Source organism: Struthio camelus, chromosome Z (assembly GCF_040807025.1).
Source record: "Struthio camelus isolate bStrCam1 chromosome Z, bStrCam1.hap1, whole genome shotgun sequence".
NCBI classification, from domain to species: domain Eukaryota; kingdom Metazoa; phylum Chordata; class Aves; order Struthioniformes; family Struthionidae; genus Struthio; species Struthio camelus.
In genome coordinates this window covers 40,988,257-41,004,152 of record NC_090982.1, presented here as the reverse complement: position 1 = coordinate 41,004,152, position 15,896 = coordinate 40,988,257, and positions in this window count along the sequence as shown.

Here is a 15,896-nt window from a genome sequence, read left to right as displayed (position 1 = left end):
TTAAGGACGTTTCTCAGTTCCCCCCTCAGTCATCAGTTTACATACATCTACAATTTACCAGTGTGTTAACCACGGGGATTATGTCAGGCCCCTGAGTATACTAATAACCCTTAATGGCCCTGTCCAGCATCACCTGGAGCCTCCACCTACACCTTCTCTTTGTCCACGGGTCCAGGGGCTCAATTTAAGCTCAGTTTCAGACATGCAGCAGGAGTGCTGACCTCTAGCTTGCCTGTGGCCTAGCTGTGGACCCCATTGATCTGGACACTGATCCACAGTTTGATTTCTTGGCTCAGGCCTGTGTTGTCACCACGGGCCTACTTCGTGATCCCTTGGCTGCATCTGACCCTGGCTATTATCCTGACCCGTGGAGTGACTTCTAGCTTTACCTCGGACCTGCCTAATTAGCACAAACTTGCTTGATGATCTGGACTCCTGGTTAAACCCAGCTACCATCTTCAGGTCTGCCCTGCCGGCTGTGTTATCATACCCACCTCCGTATCCCGTAGGGAGCAGTCTGTCCTTGCTGCTCATAGGGGAAACTAAAACAGATTCACCAGAAAACTTAGTTTCCTTGTACTTTTTCTCCTGTGCAAAATCAGTATTCCGTGGTGAATACTTACATCTATGCACTCAGAAGACAGAAATATACACAATAAGCTTTTATATACAGCAAGATACACTTTGGCTACAAATGTGCCAGAACAGGGCTCTTTCTTACATATTTAAATGGCAATTACATATACAAGATAGTATTACCGTGTATGAAGGATGGCAGAAGACTGTTCGCACATTGCTGGTTAGATCTAAATAGGTACTAAATAAAATGCTGTAATGTTATCAAGAAGTTTGAAAAATGTCTACTGAAAGTGTAGCTGTGACATATTAACTGATAATGAATATTGCTCTGTGTGCAAACTCATTATATAAACTTCTAAGCCTTTCAGGTGTTATTTGAAATGTTTCTACAAATTCTGTGTCCCTCTGTTGGCTGTTCAGTTTCCCTCCTTCACAACAACTATTCTACTAATAAGACTTCAAGGCTTGAAACCAGTGAGCATCTTTCTCAGCCAGGTGTACTAAGCTAAGCTACTGAAATTAAGTGAAAAAAGTTGCCACGGAATAACATCAGGAGTGATCTACAGAACTACCAGTTATCAACGCTTAGGAAAGGACTTGTCTCTTTAGACACTGGTGTTCTGCTCTGGCCCTATATTACAGAAATTAGTAAAACGTATGCCAGTGAATGCAAGGAAAGATTTTTATAATGTAATATTTAAACAGGATCACTTTAATATAATTCTCTTTCTACTGTTAATCCAGTTAGGCCAACCGCAAGAGCAGCAATCAAATTAATTTTAAAATTAAGTAATCAATCAAATTAGTTTTATATTACTATAAATTAAGTGTATAATACCAATTATCATAGTTGCTAAAATTTTCTTTTTCCCTGTAAAACAACTATCTTTAAAACATATAATTTAAAATAGTTCAAATTATCAATTAAAAAAACTGGTATTTTTGTCAATATAGTGGTAAAATATATTTGTTTGATAATTAGTAAAACATCAAGAATCAAGCTGGCTGTATCACAACTTCTTAACTTTAGAAGAATTTCTCCCAGCTATTTCTGAAGTGAGTTCTTTAGACTTTATAAGATATCACCTAAAATTGCTAAAAATGGTATCTAATTTTTAAATTTATAGCCATACTTGTTCTCCAGGTCTGCTACAATTAGGCACTTAACTTGTATCCGAGATAATTTCAGAAGATTAAAGTAGATTTTCAGTGTGTGCGAAATGGGAGAAGAAAAAGGGGGGAAATACAAGATAATTTATTCAGTTGAACAGAATTAGTGTGATTATTGAACCTTCCCACCATATGGAGATTCTCTAAAAGGGCAGAGGAGTCCCAGCTTTCATTTAAAAAGGAAGAATGTAAATCACTAGCCTTTTCAAAGAGAATATAGCTTCAAAATATAAATCAATGGAAATCAGTGTTGCTGCTAGACGACAAGCCACCATAGCTTGTAAGAATAACTGTTGCTTCTAAGCCCCATTAGAATTCTCTGAAAGATTTAACAAAACAGTGAATCAAGCACAATTTGTGACTTAATTTTTGAGCGTTCCACCTCCTGTTAAGACATGCTCATATAAGAAGCTAATAAAAACTTTGGTGCTTCCTGTCACGGAGTAACAACTCATCAAATTATTAGAAAGCTAAGTGAAAAACAGTGTTCATCCTGGAAAGAAATTAAAGCGGTGGCAATTTAGAAAGCAAATAATTTTCACAATTTTTTTTTTCATTGTGTTGGTTGATTAAAGATGAGGCAATCTATAAAATATTCTAGAAGAGCTAAGCATTGTTAATTCATTGCAACCTAAATAGATGAAATTCACTAAACAGTTCATAGACTAATATAAACTATTCGTTTAGTAGTTCAGAGATGAACCTGATGCTCCTTAAATAATTGTACCGAATCTCACATAGATGGAAGAATAATTTTAAAGAAATTTATTTTTGAGTTTCCAGAAAGAAACATGACAAATGCAGCAAGAGTCCAAATAGGCTATGATTTTCAAATATAGTTCGAGATATCAAGCCACCCAGTGTGTGTGGGCATTAAGATTTCACTTACTTTTCATTAGAGAGAATTTTCTTCTGTATTTGTCTTCTTAAAAAATAATTTCAGTAAATAATGCTTTTGTAGGGCAAGATTGATACCAGAAAATATCCAGACAGCATTATTGTCTGCTGCACTGTATATAAACTGCTTCCCCCCTAAAAAGGAAGGGATGATGCATATAAGTGCAGAAAAGTGGGAAGTGTAGAAATAGTGGGAAGAATAGAGAAAAAGCATAAGAAGAAAGGCCATACTATGCACAGCCATCCTTGGTTGTAAATGTCTGGAGAAAAGTTGTATCACTGGCATAAATTAATACTAATACTCTGTGACTTTGACCTGCAAAAGGACCAGCAGGCATCAATCAGGGCATTGTAATCAGTTTTCAGTCATTCACATTCCTACCTTTCCTCACACAGTAACAGTCATTTGAATTGCATTTATATTTATCCCACATCCCGGATCATGATACTGTACGAAAATCTGCAATGTAGTAAGCTTAAGTTTCACATAACCGAGCCTACCATAAAGATACTTTATTTACTAAAAATACCTTCTTTTCTTTCCCGTTCCAAAACATACTACTAAGATCTCAGCCTTTATGTGAACACTCATGTCTACAAAGAAATGTGAAAAAAACAGAGTGAATGTTGAAGGTTATCCACTAGGTTACAAGCACACTTCAGGGCCAGGAAGCTGAAAGCTCAGGGAATGCCCCGTTGACACAGGCAAGCTGATAATCCCTATGCATTCCACTCTGAAAGCATCTCAGACAAAATGCATCTTACAATGTCTGGGCCTTGCCTATTCCTTTTCCTTACCAGTTTTACTCCGTAAGCTGCTAGTATTTCTCAACTATGCTCTATATCACACACTCATATCCCAGGAAACTAGCTACATACCCCCAGGACCCTTTAACTTGGGCTTAAAGGCTAAATTTGGACAACAATCAATTATTGTGAGGGCAAGACAGACACTCTTGCATTCTGAGGTTGAGAAAGCGCGCATACTAATTTTGAATTATTTCTTTTAGAATGGAAAAGCAAAGCAAAACTTAAAGCCCTTGAAGATAAACATTCTGATAAAAATGGCTGGGCTCCAGATGGCCCAGCATTAGGATAAACTGGACTTCCATTATGTGTATGTACTATCTATTATATTAATTCAAGGTTTCATAGGTGGCAGGTGACATTTTTGATGGTTTTTGTTTTGTTGCTTAGGTTGCTGTTTTGTTGCTTTTCTGTACCACAATTCGTAAATGACAAAAATAGTATTCAAAATACACCTGCAGTGCACCTTTATTTAGCTCATACATCCTCCTTACTTCATGCAATTTATTTCCATCTCTCAGTATTCTAAAATGGAAGACTTAGTTTTGTGTGAGATAATAGCTGAGATCCTTATCATAAAAAAGCAATTTGAGACTCTCTGAGCGTACTGTTATATGTGTATTTTGTCAATTTCCTTCTGCCCAGCTCAAATAAACTCTGAGAAGGATGTGCCGTGCCTAGCTATTGGCAAGTTAGGAGGCTGCCTAAAACCAAAGCATGTCAGGGAGAATAAAGTTCAGTCTTGGCTGAGGGGAAAACAACAAAAAAAACCAGTTATAAATCTAGTAAGATCACCCTTTCTGTAGATAAAGCAGGTTTCAAGACACCTCGGTCTTGTGCACAAAACAAATTCCAACAAAAACATTCTTCTGAGCCCAAATGAAAGTATACCCTACTAAGTCATTGAAATTATAGAAAAGTCTTAGCTGAGCGTAGAAATACGTGCAAGAGACAGTCTACAGCAAAAGAACACCTGTGTGATCATGTTTCTTATGCACATACAAATCAAGAAACCAGGAGACCACTGTCCCATTGCACACATGATTTTCCCGGGACCTCTTTGTAGCTATTACTCAGACACTATCCATTTGGACTGGATAATTGATCTGCTGGCCAAAAATCTGAGCATGCCATATTAGTACATTATTGTTTCAACTAAGATTAGGATTATTAAGAGGCAGTCTCCACGCTAAAGATTTTAAAATGCAAAGAGGTAAGGCAGCCAAACTGTGAAAGTAGGAACAGACATAAAATGAGCTGGTCAAGCCTCTAAGTCAAATGTTTGAGACAGAGAGGTGACACTGAAACCTGAGCTGTCTGAAACCCTCTTATCGTGCTTTCCCCATTGAACTATGCTGTGTAAAAATGGTCATAAATACCAGGCTTTCTAACATAAAAATGATAGCTTCCAAGATTTCAACACTAACATATTAATAAGACCATACTTAACTGTTGAGTATCAAGTACTTTGCAAACAGCAATTCTAGATATCTAGATACTCCCTTAAAATGCTTTGTACATTCTGAACTATCTAATAAAAATGATGTCAGATAGCATGGTGCCAAAAATAAACTCTCACAATAACAGAACAGTGAGAGAACTAATTATATTTTAAGAGAGATGTTGTCTTTGAGGTAATTTTGTCATTACTGTAAAAAGAGACAACTCCGGGGACTTTGACAGAGTTCTCACTTTTTAAACAAGAAGTAACCTACAGCCAAATCTAATCTTTGGGAATTAAGAAAGAACTCTTATGCTATAAACTCTGGGAGCTAAGAGATCCAGGTTCCTATTTCAGCTTGCGTCAAACCTGGGCATCTATGGATAAACACGTCATCTAAAGAAGGAATATACAAGCATTTGGAGCCACTGCCATAAGCCACCATAAAAAACAAGTATCTGTGGAAAGAAAATACTATAGAGAAAAAATCTATATGTGTTTCCTGGTCTCCTGCCAAATGAAATTTTCTGTGTTGCCATGTCCCCTTGAATCCCTTTATTTAGAAAAGAACAGTGAAGAATTACAATCAGTCTGAGGCTGCATATGTACGTATTGTAATTTAATGAATGTCAGTTTGATTTATGTTTTCATGTTCAACTGATGTCAGCTTGATTTATGTTTTCATACTTAGTTGATGCATTGTGTGAATGTAACTGCTCCCCAAACCAGAAGAGAATCCCAAGAAAAAGTTACATTTCATTTTCTAAGCAGAGGTAAAGTTAAGTGAGCAGATGTAAAGGTAAGTGAGATAACAGCATACATTCTATCTCATAGCTATTCATCAGACTCAGTAAATAGAACGTTAGCATGAAGATGCAGTACCTGTTCTGGACAACACATATTACTTTACTGATCAGGACAATATCTATAAAAAGTGGATTTTGAGACATCTCTATGTATTGCATGTAGGAATTGATATGGCATGTCTATTTTTCATAGTTTCCAGGTCAGTAAAAGTCTAAGTAATAGAATAATATTAAGTCATATGTATGGTACACATTCATTATAGTCTTTTGCTAAAACACTACTCACTGCATGCATAAAAAAATAAAATCAGTATTTCAGTGACTCTTTTAAATCAGTTGTATGGATCAAGCAGAATTTCGTAAGACTCATGTCTTGCAAATATTACAGTTCTTTCCTATCTCAGTGGGTTCATACTATAATCTCACAAAAATATTTGCTAACCTTGTAGACATTCGCTGCATCATTACAGGTGCAAGATATGATTAAGATGCCTTTCACACTTTTAAGCAGTTGTCTGCTCCAAAGAAAGACAAAGATTTGCCATGTGAAAGCAGGATCCTATTGTAATCAATTGCATTATATTAATTGGCATCATCCTAGAGCTTTATTCAGAATCCTTTACTCCCTTTATCCCTTTACTATCCTCAGCCTCTTTCTCACCACCATTTTTTTTTCATTGCTTTCCAGAACTTTTTACATGTCTTCTGATCTGCAATTAAAAGTGGAAGAACCACTGCTTGTCTCAAGAATGAGTTTGCTTGTCTTTTTTTGGAATGTATTTGACTTCACAAATCTCATATAATAGCGGGATTGGTGGGTTTTTTTAGAGTTCACCAAATAAAGACAAAAAAAAGGAGAGAAAATATTCAAGCTCCTTGCTGGTTTCCTAGACTGATAAACACTGTTTGCCATTGAAATCTATGTCATCATGAACCAAAGGTCATTTTACTTTATTTAAAATTCAGGTGAAAGTTCTAGAGACATGTTCTTGAATAAAATGGGGGTGATATCTGGCTGAGGCTTTTGATATCTGTCTAGCAACAGATCTTCCCCAATAGCGGACCACTGGAGGTTAGTTATTATTGTAGCCTACTTTTTGTTTTCCTTCTGCCAGACTTCCTTCATCTCCTATCTGCATCCCACTTGAATTTTTTCCTTTTCCTGCATTAAACAATGTAGAAATCCGGTTGCGGTCTGGAGAGTCAAAAAGGAGTTCTCTTTACGGTACGATAGTATTGCTATTCCCACAGCCAGACATAAATCCCTGTTGTATATCCTATTACCTGTTCAGCTGCTCCTTAGAGTATTCCCTTATTTATTCAAAAAAAAGGAGAAAGAAAACTTGTCAGGTTCATCATTAGTGTATGCCAAGAATACAACAGAGAGAATAACATGCTTCACTGATTCAAGATTGACTGGTGAACCAGAAAACCCGGAGAGTTTCTCCACCTTAGAATTAAGGTTTGTAGCTAAAAACGTATACAATACTTATTTTTTCCTTGGAATTTCTAACCTTTGCTGGAAATTTGGATTGCATTGCATTACATACTGCATTGCATTACAAGGAAAATATTTTACCGTACTATAGATCCCAACAAAAGCAATCAAACTGATAGAATCATTTTATCAAATAATTTAACAACACCAAGTTGTTGGTGGTGTAACCATAAGCTACCTAATATTGAAGAAAGGTAAAGGACGTCATAGTATTCTGAGATTGTGCTGTCAAATAAGCAGCACCAGTAATAAAAAGTATCTATTTTATGCTATCGGCATGCCCATACTACTCACAATTTAAGACCAGCATGTTTTAAGATTGTGGAAGTCTTTGTTGAGGGCTTTGGGTTTGTTTCTTTTCTAAATGTACGTTATAAAACCCATGATCACTTAAATATTGCCATTTATTATAATTACCATGTGACAACACAAAAGAAAGCTGAAGAACTTTGGAATTTAAATCCTACTTAGTTATTTGCCTTTGACTACAGCATTCAAATGCAAAGAAAGCTTATTAAGAAATCAGTTAAACAGCACGACAGTACAAGGAGGGGGCATGTGTTAAGGGAGTTAAATTAAAGGGTTGGACTTCTTTGTTCTCTAGAGGTCTGACTTTTAAAGTCCCTGAGTATTTTCTACACCAATTAAAAGTAATGGGAATTGTAAATGCTCAGCACTTCCAGAGATAAATTTTAAAATGGCCTAGCTGTCTCCTAATGTCCTCAATCGATTTCTTTTTCCATTTTCAGATCTCCACTAAAGTGTATTCCTTAAGAACTACGATCCTAGAAACAGCAAGAGAGCAAAATCGGGTTTCCAAATCTATTCACTCAGTGATTCCTGAACTTGCTTATATATCATCACGGCATGCTAAATGGCATAAAAAATGTGCGATAAAAAGCACATGACTTGTGTGTAAGGCCAGTATTATAGTTTCAATGGTCTTCTAATATAAAATTCATTCATATAAAAAAGAGTAAAATAGGAAAACAGCCCGAAGGTAACAGCGTATTTCTTTGCTGATGCTGGAGGGCAGAAGCAGGAAGCAGGTGTTCTACTTACAGTGCCTCTCTGCTACATTATTCTCTCATCTCTTCTTTCTAAGATGCACCTACAGTATAAAACAAAATTTAAAATGATCATTGAGGCTTAGAAGGTTACACAGCAAAGATTTGATCTAAAACACCTCATTTTCTTCAGAGGTATATTAGTAGATTCCTCTCAAAAGCAGTTAATGGAGTATAAAAGCTTAATTTAGAGCATTTGCTGCTTGTTGATCTGTTTTTATTGCACTTTCCTAAACCAGAACACTCAAAGTATGTAATCCTTAAAAGAATTGCTTCATTTAATTGTATTTTTTTTAATGAAACTTCTCTTTTGGCAAGACATAGGAAGCTCCAGAAAGACTACTGCAAGCACAGCTGGATGAATTATTTATAACTTACACTCTAGTTCAATTTTTCCCTATTAGCTTATCATAACTTCCGAAAATATTATTACTTGCTTTTGCATGTAAAACAAATTATAGATTGTGGATCATCAGCAAATGAAAAACTGTGTATATGCATTATGCCTATTGCATATGACCAGGAAGTGAAAAGGTAACATTTCTGTTACCTGTTCTAATGCTCTATGTTTTCTAAGTAAAGGCTAGCCTATCAAGTCATTGGGGTTTTGCAACCCTTGAATAAAAGCAAAAATCAAGGTAACGAGATGACAGGAGTTTCACTGACATCCCTGACAATAGGTTTTAGAATATGCTTACATATGTTTCAGTGTTTGTTTTGAAAACAGTATATCACAGTGCAAGGAGAGAAAAGTACGTGAATCAGGGGCTTGGTGTTCTCTCAAGCAATAAATGCAATCAATGCAATATTCTCTAGTCTCACACCACAAAAAAGCTATGCTAGCTTACTTTATAAATTCCCTCCAGTCCCATCACTTTTTGCTTCTCCTTTCCCCTTCTTTCTTCTCTGAAATTTCTCCAACTTTTCCATGTCCTTCAATGCTTCTCTCCTGATTCTGTATCTTCCAACTGCCCATCGGTTCCTGCAGTCACTGGCAGAGCTAAGGGTTCACCCTTGCCATGCCTCCTCTCTCATTTCCTCAGCTCTGGATATTGTTCTGGGTATAGAGCAAGATATATTTGGCCTTCTGCCATATGTAGAAAAAGTCTTATACTGGCAGCTTTCCCTACGTAGCAATCCCTTAGCATGTGGGTATGTGCGAATGCTTTTGCTCTATGTCATTTAAGTTGCTAAAAGTTAGTCCAAACTAGTTTTTAAATGTCCTCTCCCCTCCCATATCCAGCACTCTTCCCTGCTACTGGGTGCATGCAACAATCATTGACCAAGTGCTGCACTGACTAAGTGCTGTAATCACTGTGTTTTAACTCTCTCTGATTTTCAAAGAGATCACAGCAGAATTTTTGTTCTTTACCCATAACATTTCCTGAACATGGTGACAGCAGTTTAGAATCCCTATTTAGCACTGAAATTGAGGGTTTTAAAGTAAGAATGAAGTAAGTGGAAACTTTCACATGATTTATTGTTAGTATTTGTCTACCTCTGTTGTTAGTCTACCTCTAGGGAAGTCATTATAGATATTTAAACACCTGAAAAAAAGAGAAGCAACAAATAGCTTTAGCTACAACTTTATAAAATGATCCAGTTGCTAGATTTCCCCTAGCCGTGGCGACTGATCAGCGCAACTAAAATGTAGTTCCCACATGTGAGATGCTCCAGCTCATTTGAATCACCAGAAAGTGCAGAACCATAGCATCGCCAAATTGCGCTTTCAGAGCAGTTATTCCCAATCTGCATTCATAAAGACTACTTGCTGCTACAAATCCCATTTTCAGGACATAAGAGGCTCTCAATACTCCATAGAATGTAGCCCCAGCTGAAAAAAACAACTTGGCTTAAGGCTTATAATTAAATCAACAATAATAGAATTACAATCATTTAAACAAAAAGCAAATTTCTGACAGAAATATATTCATGCCTAAAGTTAACAACAATGATTATAAAGGTTATTGAACTTCCTTGTTTATTGTTTTTATTCAAGAAAGCAATGAACTACAAATTGAATCCTTTTTATTGCCTAGATATCCTTGTGGACATAGTGCATGGCACTCAGGCAATAGATACTAAACCCATTTAGATGAGATTTACTTTAAAGTGCTGAAGACATTTTAAAAGGCAAACAAAAGATAATTGCTACAGTTGGGAATATATTATAAGCACTTAGTATAAATAAAGGAGGAAAGAACACACAAAACAAGTTAGGAGCTTCTTTAAGAATGAAGTGCAGGTAGGAGAAACAAAAAATGTTTTTCCATGTACAAGTAGGACCTAGATTGTCAAGCCCTGTCAAGCAAAGACTCCGTCACTTTACTAATCTGGTAGAACGCATAGCAACACTTCAGGCTTTATAGAAATAACAAAATAAAGGGCCTGATACACAATTGCTCTTCATTGTCATCTACGTTGCTAAAAAGTGAGCAATCAGAAGGGAGGCCTTTTGTACATGCTCTTCATTCATCTGAATAATTACATAGAAACTGCAAGGCATTTTATGACTGAATTAATATATTCTTTTGCAAGGACACCTAAATTAAATCATCAGAGTGTGCACTGTGGAAAATAAGCACCTCATAACATAGAGAGGGTTGTGCCCACCTGAAACGCTAACAAAGCCAATTTTCAAACCCCTGAAAGAAGAAATCCATGTAACTGGATTGCAGCCCACCACTGCAAGGTGTAGGAGAATCAGTGGGTGGTGCTAAGTATTCATTGCTTTCAGTTCTGAAGCCATTCAGTGTAACTAAGCATTGTGGGATTGCTACAAACAGGCTGGGTATGTCCACTTTCCTCCCCTTCCAAGATATTGTACTGGCATGAGAATGGCTTATTATCTGGGACTTGACAATTAGGCCTAATTCTTTTTTAAGCATCTTTACATTATCTAGACATGCATTACGCTATTTAGAGGCATTAAAGTGAGCGAATTTACAGGTACTTCAGCATTACTTCATTTGTTAAAATGTTATAAAGAGATCCGAGCGTTAACTGAGAATCAGTTAAGATTTTTTTGAATGTATGCATATTACTGGATAATAATGCATTAAATTCATTGTGAAATGTTATAACTCATTTATTGAGCTATTTCAGGACCTACTTGAACTGCTGAGTTACTAAAATACGTCTGATGAGATGTAAGCTGTAAAGGAATCAGCCAAAGGAACTACTTCATTGATAGCACCTAGTTACAAAGCACGTGCAGTCTACTTAGGAATAATTTGCTTTATAAATGTTCCAATTTTTTATCAGTTTATATGAGAATAAGAGCTTAAAAAACAGAAACATCATCTCAGTAAGGTAAGTGGAATATCATTTGCAGAACAATTTTTTAAAAATGAAAATCATTTAAAAATGTACAAACAACTCACACTTTGAGAAATTAAAAATGAAAATTAATGAACAATGGAAGCAGAAACCCACTGCTTAGCAATTGTCAGCAATCTCTATCCATAGGAAATGCAGGAGAAATAAATCACAATAATGCCTAAGGGAAGCCAAAAAGACGAGTACATTACATAGTTTGATATTTGTACAGGAGGTGGTGAGAGATGTTGGAGAACTAATATTCTTCCTATTTAATACTTCATATGTCAGAATAGTTTCTCCTGAACCATAATAATTTGAAAAGACCAATTTGAGTTTATATTATACAGGATCTTTCCATATTCCTCATACTTGATTTTCTCTCTGACTGTCCTAGATTCCTATGAATATTTTCAGGGGAATATAGTTCAACATGCATGCTTTATATCAAGGAATATAACTATTTGAAATGCCACACTATTAAAAAATGTTATTGCACTTCTCAAAAAGAGCAAAAACTTAGCAGTAGTACCACTATCCATTACCCTCCCAGAGGGTTAAACAAGCTCAATTTGCTCTGTGTAAAAAGTAACATTTAGAAAACAGTACAGTATATGGACTCTGAGAGAAAGAGTTTCATGAAATGTTATGGTTGATTTCTGTGGTGTTTTTCATTCTCAGAATTCAAAGTACCTTGTGAAGCTGAGGAGACATTATCAGCCTGATTTTGCATACTGTAGTTTGGCGACAAACACCAGTACAGAAAAACTTTAGACTGCAGCTTGTTCCTTGCTTTCCAGCCCTAGCCCACAAGATGAAAATCTGCTTCTTAAAGCAGACAGAATCGCTAGTTAGAAACCAATTTCTGTGACTAATAAATGACAAAACTTTTTTTCTTCTAAAGGCATATAAAGAAACTTCAATTCCACTTGAACATAAAGCAACAAAATTCTGTCTAACTTGCAGCTCCAAAAAAGGAAAGAATTTTTTCACAATACGTTTTTTCTCACAAAGGGAGAATATGTACAGCCCTAAGCTACAGAAAAAAAACACACTAACGTCAGCTTTTGAGTATTATCTTTAGGATCCAATTGTTAATCTGAGCCTCTGAAGTTCACTTGAAAGAGCAACGGCCCCTTAGAGAAGCACCTAATCTGCTCATGATAAATTTCACAGAATGAATGTTTTTAACAACTTACTTATTTCTTAAAATTTATACCAATAGTTCAAAGTCAAGCAAGTACACATAACTTTAGAGATTCAAAGAGCTTTCAAATTTAATTTAATTGTTCATAGTAGTGAGTGAATGTATTCTACCACAGCATGAAGGAATAGAAGAAGTTTCCAGTAGAGGAGAAATAATGGAAATGAGATCAGAGATGTGCTTTTAGTGGATTCCTGACCTTTCCAACTTGCACTTAAATTGCAGAACTATCCCTTATAGCAATGACCGGATTCTGGAAAATAAAAGAGGGAGGTTCTATTTTGCACAGGAAGACATCGTCAGAGGGCAGTGAGAGCTGAGGACGACAGCGGGGCAGACAGGGTCTCCCTGAACAAGGAGAGCAAAGTGGGGCTGGGGACAGCGGCCAGGGGGTCGCTGAGAGGCCTGCAGCTGCCACACCAGCCCTGGCGCTGAGGTGGGTCCAAGATCGGGCTGGGACATCAGCAGGTCAGGGCAGCTCCACTCCAGACCTAAGGCCTGGGAGGCAGCTTTAACAAGGGTAGGTGAGATTCTTTTTTCCAGAACTGAGGGCTTATTTAATTCTTTTAGCAATTTCTCTGAAAATCATGTTCGGAATGGACTCATAAGAATATTTTATTATTATATGGGAACCTAAATGGGAACAGAGATGAAGTGAGAAATCAAGAGAAGGAAAACCTGACGTCTTGTTTTGAAACAAGTCTTTATGTTTTGTTTTGTTTTCACCTAGTTAATCCTTGGCCTTATCTTCTTCACTTCTAAGAGAATTTTAACTGAAATCTTTAAATGAAAAATCACATCTGCAACCAAAACATTGAGAAGTTTCATTCTGAAAAAGTTAAAACATTCCAGCGTTCGTAAAAACGGTCTTTATTCTGAAAATTCTGTAACTCACATTTATTTTTACTTTTGGTTAAAAGTGTTTAGTGAATTTGCCTCACATCTATGAATAATTTAGTTTCTTCCCTCAAGATCCCAATATTCAAGACGGTGGCCAAGCTAACCATATGTCAAAACCGTTTTTGCTTGCTCTTTTCTCATCCTTTCCATGCTGTATGTTGAATATATGATTAAGTAGGCACTGAATGCACTTTTACTTAGTAGTCAGCTCATGTATCTCAGCCAGACGTGAATCTCAAAACCTATCATCATGGTCTCCTGGAAATCTAAGAAGAAAAAAAAAAATCAAATACTTTTCCTCCTCTGTTTAGAGATCATCTCCTCAATGTTCTTGCATGAGAGATCTAAGACGCTATAGGGTAGCCCTACAGCTTTCAAGCCGGGAAGGCTACAGAATCATAGAACAGAACAGAATTATATATATCCCTAAAATACATATAAAATACTTGCATTTACTCTGTATCTCCCAAGACATGATGAAAGTTCCTACACTAACTTCAGCCTTGTAACTAACCCTGGCTCACCAGCCCATTGCTTTCTCTGCACCTCAAGACTTCGAATTCTTACACTAGAGAAATGAAGATGAGTTCTTAGAAGTTGAAAAAATGTTTTCATCATGCAGTTGAAATAATGTTTTCTTCATGTAGTACTTGTGATAATGTTTGGTTATGATACACTAAGTTGGTGGATGAGCATAAAACAATTATCCTTCTGACATGACTGCCCTTACTATGTTACCAAAAAAAAAAAAAAAGTTCAGATCTCACAGGTAAAAGAAAACTAAAGTGATGTTCAGTTGTGCTTTTGAGTCCAAGGAAGAAAAATGATAGAGAAAACTATTGTTTTTATGTTTTTTGCTATTACTCTGGATTGTTACATCAACCCGGGTTTCAAATTATTACAAATCATTACATTTTGGGGCATATTAATTGGAATATCAAATTTTATACAATGTAATATTACTTTGAATTGACTTTGTTTTCCTGTGAAAGCAAGGCCTATGAAATCATGTCTTCTATGCATGAGAGATTGTACTTGTCTCCCCAAAAGTTTGGAATTCAGCTCATTGAAATTGTCAGAAGCACAATTACTCTGCAATAAGTTTCTACAGATATCGTAAAACCAGGCTGCTGCATAAAAGAGACAGCATTCATCTGATACTCTAGCTGAAGGGAAAGACTCAGTTTGAGCTCATGATTTCTTAGTCACGGAGTTTAAATCAACCAGGAGACCCAAATACATAGGGATTTCAATAGCTGCACTGTTCAAAAAGCTCCATCTCCTTTTTAGACTATAATATTAAAATATATTCCATAGGAAATATCTAGTTAGTACAAGTATAATCATAAGATTAAAATATATGTCTCATTCTTTAACTGGCACTGACCCAACAAAGGACAAGGCAAACAGATGTTTTTAAAAACTCTTGTCATTCATACAAAGTTACATACCAGACATTGTCTCTGTGATTTCTTTGTGGCCTATTTCAGTAGGAATGCTGAGATGAATTAAGTCAAAATAATCTTTCCTGGAACAAACAAGCAAATGTAATGTCTTCTGTTCAAGATTTTTTATTTACAGGTGTTTGTGTTTCTAGGTTATCTAATGTAGCAAACAGAAAGTGAAAGGAAACTATAGAAGTTATATATTAAACATCTTGAAAGAAGATGTCTACAATTTCCTTCACTGTTTGGCAAATAAACATGTTTGAGATGAAATCCAAGATTTGGAGAATTACTAGTTATGTATCTGAGCTACAAAGTTTGAACACCAAATTGAAAATCTTTCATTTTGAAAATCTACTTGACTTTGGAACATTGCCACAACATGCAAAATTGAACAGCCCCAAATCCTGAGAACATTTGGGTTCTAGGATAAAGATTGAGGCCTACAAATTAGAGAAATCTTGTGAATTTAGCTCACTCTGCTACCTTTGAAATGATCTGCCATCATTTTTCCTTCTTTGCTAATGTTTCAGTCCATTTCCTTTTTGCAAGGAACACGAGCAGTAAATTCATCAGTCGCCATCTCTTTGCTTATTTTTGCAAGTCCCTATGCAGTAGAAATGGAAGCAGTAGTTGTAAAACATGACCACAGCAGTAACATTAAATAATGTGATGGATAGGCAGTCAGCAAACCACCCCCCCAAAAAAAGAAAGCAATTAAGGGTTCTGCAAGAAGAAACTCCATCCCAAATCATGTTCCTTCT